Raw genomic sequence first — 6,000 nt, forward strand, 5'->3', positions numbered from 1 at the left:
AAAGTAATATTAAACACAATATATATTTTGAAATAGTACACAGGTTATAATCATTAAAAGCATATTATACATAGACATATTCCTCTTGAATGAATATTTTGTTTATTATGACGATGTTTTATAGTTACATGAATACATAAAGGTTCTGTAAAATAGGTAAATATTTTGTACTTTCCTTATGTGTGACGATACAATATTGTATCTCTGATAAAAACTAATAAAATGTACGTTTGTTCCATAAATAATTCAAGATGCAATATATAAATACATATCTCACTTAAATCAAATACTTACTCTTGAATATGCTTTTTGTGTTAAAGTTTGACCTTAACATAGATATAACAAGTTATTGCGTGATCATGATAAAAAAATATATATTTGAAAAAGAAAAAAAACGGAAAAACAAAAAAAAGAAAAAAAAAAGACGATGTTTTACTGAATTTTCTATGCTATGTTATTTAAATTCTCATTTTTTCCTTATCAGAAGATAGCGGAACCTACAGTGATTTACATTGCACTACATATGTTGTTAGTTTATTTTCTTTCATCAATATATTTAAAAATTGATTTACTCAATATTTATGGTAAAGATTTTATTCAATCAGTTATAAGAACATTATATATAGACTGCGCATTTATTAAAGCATTTATTTTTTCATAATTTCTGACAATTGTCATATTTTAAAAACATGTCTTATTACAATTATAACAATAGATTTTCGAACTTGTGTGAATGTATTCAAGTCATTGTATGTATTAAAAGTGTGTCTGTGTGTATGTATGTATTAAAAGCAAGTTTTCTACATTTGTTAATTGTAAATTTATAATGTAGCTATTAAAATCATGCACATGATAATATTTTATATTTTTAAATATGCATATTTGAAATTAATGAAAGGCCTGTTTGAAAATTTATTCTCTGTATTGTTTTGTTATGCAAGATATTTCTCACTCGACGTCACAATAAAATACTTTGTACGAGTATATTTTTGTCAATTTTATTTAAACAAAACTATCAAGTATCTCTGCCTATAAATAGTAAAAAGAGTGATATACAATTATTGAATTCATAACAACAAAAAAAAGTTTAATTTAAGATGGTTACACTGCAATATTGACCCTTTTTAGATAATATACATTACCTCTCTTGATTGCACAAAAAGGTGTCTTTTTCAATACATATAAAGCTTAACATTTAATGAAAATATAATTGAATATACTCGAATTGAATATATTTGAACATAAAATTTCGACAAATGATAGATCTTAAAATTATACATTTGTTGTTGCAATCATATATTAATCAGATCATATCTACTTCATAATTTATTCAGATAATTATAAGGAACGCGGAATTTCGATTTTGACGTATACTTTTATGCAAAAATAGCGCTAATGCATCTATTTTCGTGCATTTACATTTGTTAAAACAAGATGATAATTTTAAAGTCACAGTCCGCACGATAAAAAAATGCAACATCTTTTAATGTGAATACATTTTATTGCTTTTTATTTGTTTATTTTAAAAGTCAAAGATGGAAATGTGCTCGAAATATTTTTTATTATATGTTACAGTTTCTAGAAATATCTACCTACATTCAAAACTTATTCATTTATATCAGTTCTTGCATAAAAATCTATGCCGCAGTTACACACGAACGGAGAAAAAAATGCAGTTACAGATAGATTATCGTGACCATGCGCCGTTGTTGCATGTTTCTCGGAGCGAAATGTAAAAATCAACCTAATGTTATGACGACCCCGGTAGTTAAACTACCAAATGACATCGCTGTGACATGTGAAATGCGTGGCTTTTTCCACGGAAATACCGCGGAAATACAATGTTGACGTATACTTTTATGCATGATCTGCGCTTATTTATCTTATTTCGTACATTTACATCTGTAGAAGGAGGAGGATGCATTTAAAGTCCATGCCCGCACAAAGAAAATATGCATTAATTCTCTTTTAATGAAGTAAACTTTTTCATATTGTTTTCAGAAAGTAATATTAAACACAATATATATTTTGAAATAGTACACAGGTTATAATCATTAAAAGCATATTATACATAGACATATTCCTCTTGAATGAATATTTTGTTTATTATGACGATGTTTTATAGTTACATGAATACATAAAGGTTCTGTAAAATAGGTAAATATTTTGTACTTTCCTTATGTGTGACGATACAATATTGTATCTCTGATAAAAACTAATAAAATGTACGTTTGTTCCATAAATAATTCAAGATGCAATATATAAATACATATCTCACTTAAATCAAATACTTACTCTTGAATATGCTTTTTGTGTTAAAGTTTGACCTTAACATAGATATAACAAGTTATTGCGTGATCATGATAAAAAAATATATATTTGAAAAAGAAAAAAAACGGAAAAAAAAAAAAGAAAAAAAAAGACGATGTTTTACTGAATTTTCTATGCTATGTTATTTAAATTCTCATTTTTTCCTTATCAGAAGATAGCGGAACCTACAGTGATTTACATTGCACTACATATGTTGTTAGTTTATTTTCTTTCATCAATATATTTAAAAATTGATTTACTCAATATTTATGGTAAAGATTTTATTCAATCAGTTATAAGAACATTATATATAGACTGCGCATTTATTAAAGCATTTATTTTCATAATTTCTGACAATTGTCATATTTCAAAAACATGTCTTATTCCAATTTAACACTAGATTTACGAACTTGTGTGAATGTATTCAAGAAAGCGTCATTGTATGTATTAAAAGTGTGTCTGTGTGTATGTATGTATTAAAAGCAAGTTTTCTACATTTGTTAATTGTAAATTTATAATGTAGCTATTAAAATCATGCACATGATAATATTTTATATTTTTAAATATGCATATTTGAAATTAATGAAAGGCCTGTTTGAAAATTTATTCTCTGTATTGTTTTGTTATGCAAGATATTTCTCACTCGACGTCACAATAAAATACTTTGTACGAGTATATTTTTGTCAATTTTATTTAAACAAAACTATCAAGTATCTCTGCCTATAAATAGTAAAAAGAGTGATATACAATTATTGAATTCATAACAACAAAAAAAAGTTTAATTTAAGATGGTTACACTGCAATATTGACCCTTTTTAGATAATATACATTACCTCTCTTGATTGCACAAAAAGGTGTCTTTTTCAATACATATAAAGCTTAACATTTAATGAAAATATAATTGTTCGTTTAAATTGATATAAACCTGTTAATATACCAAATGCTATTAAATAGATTTCTTTATTTACATTATATGAAACAGATATTTCATGTGTTTCTTTTGCTTATTATAAATACATTGTCAATTCTACTTACAATTTGTATAGTTAAAAAGCGTTTGTTTTCAGGATATTAATTTTTGTATTTTCACGCATATAAAACTCGAAAGTTTCATAAGTCGTTGATGATTGTTTATCTTTATGTTTTGGATTTTTTAAACATAAGTTATTTTGCTAACGTCGACTGTATGCACACCAACAATAACACGTATGTAGTTTACACATCATCAGCTGGATTTATCAAAGTATTTAAAGTGGTAGCGAGAAGTCGCTTAGTTTATATACGTCAATTCTATACACATTTATGTATGCCGGTATGGTTGAAAAGAAACATTGATTACATTAGAATGGACACTAAATTTCTGACGGTACTTGTTGTAATTATTTATTTCTATTTTTGTACAACATATGTGTGAAAACTATTGACGAATATATGTTTATTGCTATCAATAAACAAGAACTAAATGAAATAAAGTTTGTCAAGCATGTATAAAGGCACTCAATAAAATATTCGTTTGGTATGGAATGCGTGTCTGATGTTGATTTCTTCAGGTAAAATAATTTTCGTCTTAATCGACATAAATGAAACAACAAAACTTAGTTTTTATAACCTTTGTCATTTGATTTTTTGACCATGCTGTAGAAACAATAAAAATAAATCAGTCCATTTTTAATTGGTAAAAAATATTCACTTATGTTTCTCTCTGATTCTGTATTTCTTTTTTGTACATGTATATAAAAAAAAACGTGAAAGAAAATAAAACGTACCCAAGCTGATTTCGTAGCTCGTGTTCAAATATGTCATTGCATTCACATGATTTACATGGATCATATCAATTGAATTTCACTTTCTTCACATTGTTTTTTTTTCTTTCATTAACCACTTATCGCTGTGAGCCCAAAGTCTGGCTTTTTGTGTCGTCATGTTTTCTAAAATCATTCTGGATTTTTTTCTGGATTGATTATGTGTTTTAACCTTAAGAATATGAAGTGCCTCTGTACTTTTCTGTTACCTATACTATTTCATTCTTAAGTTGTACTCAATTTATATTTTATCTGATATAAAATTCTTGACAATTGGGACACATAATACCAGTATACTTGTATATCTGGAGTTATGTATTGAAATAAGGACATCATTTGAAGCGATAGTCTTGATGATCAGTGGTCTTCAAAAGGCCCTTTAGATCTAGCCTGTTTTATTTCATGTTGTATCAGTTCATTTGTAAAATTGTGTCCTCGTAACTGTAATTTCAATTCCGTGAGACGCTTTACTTGTACGTCTATATTCTTAACGATTGTTATGATTCTTGACGGTAAATTGAATGGTATGTTAACTTTAGTATGCCAAGGATGACAATATAGATTATTAGGCGTTTCTGTAGGCTCACTGTATAAATCTGTAGCAATGTCATTGTTTGATGAAGGTTATTAAGTTCGTTTGGAAATTCGTGTTTATTACCTTTTAGAGAAATAAAAACCAGTCGCCATGCGCCATTCAGTAAAGTCGTAAAATGTTTGAAAATTCAAAGATGTATTCTGATTGTAGCCTTTCATACAAAATATTCGAGAACTAAGGTAGCGTCAGTTGGATCTGGGCCTTTTTCTGAATATAATATTTCCGTCGCAGTAGAATACGTTGTTGTTCAAAACAAGTTGTAGCGAATTTATAAAATCTTTTGTCATTCTTTTCAATTATCCATCCAGAATGCCATTGCTTTCAATCCAAGATCCTGAGGAGTGTTGAAATAAAAAATTACGTTTTGAAAGTGACTAGTTAAGATTAATGATATTCTATGTGTTCTGGTAAATATTAAAAATAATCTAAGTTATCTTAATGAAAGTAGGAAAACATTTTCATGGAAATTAAAGAATCACATGTAGTCCAAAAGTCAAGATTAGTCTTAGTGTTATACTATAAGGTCCTTCAGAAATAGGTCTTAAAGTTAAATCGTTGTGATCACAAGCTTTCAAATATTCTGAATGCTGTTCGTTCAATGAATCAGAGATTGTTTTACTTTGTAAAATTTTGGTAAACTATGGAAATTACTTGTTGTTTGTTCAAAATCTGTCAGACTTTCCTTACATTAGAACGACCATTACCATTTTTTTCTTATAGTGTCATGTAAAGCATATTTAATTATTATATCATTCTTTATCTTTTTAATAATAAACAGGATTATTTAGCATAAGTTTTTCCCTGTAAAATCATTAATACAACAGCTTTTCCTTTATCAGCCTCCTTCATTATTTATGTATTATTATCTTTCGGCGTTTAAGTGCTGCCTTCGCGGTCATTCAAGAAAACCTTAGAGGGGTTTGATTGTACTTCATTTGAAAGAAGACATTCTACCAATTTGAAATAATTGATGATGTAATATCAAGTTGAACTGTGTGTCCTTTGGATCGGATACATTATTGATGCACAATTTTGGAAAGTGTCAATTGTGAGTGCTTGCTCTATTCACTTGTTAAAACAGTAAAATTAAATCGTATTATGTATTCATAGAAGGAATTCAAAGAGACAAAATGGTTTAAAAAAAACACACTACAATAGTACCATAGTATTGACACATTGTCTATCACTATAGACAATACTTGTTGCATATAAATAAAATATGGTTTATACTGTAAATTTTCATACAGAAGTATGGCCGTCCAAATTGCTACTTGATTTATTCTAACACTGACA

This window comes from Ruditapes philippinarum, unplaced genomic scaffold, assembly GCF_026571515.1.
Source record: "Ruditapes philippinarum isolate M1 unplaced genomic scaffold, ASM2657151v2 ctg4724_1_1_1_1, whole genome shotgun sequence".
Classification (NCBI taxonomy): Eukaryota; Metazoa; Mollusca; class Bivalvia; order Venerida; family Veneridae; genus Ruditapes; species Ruditapes philippinarum.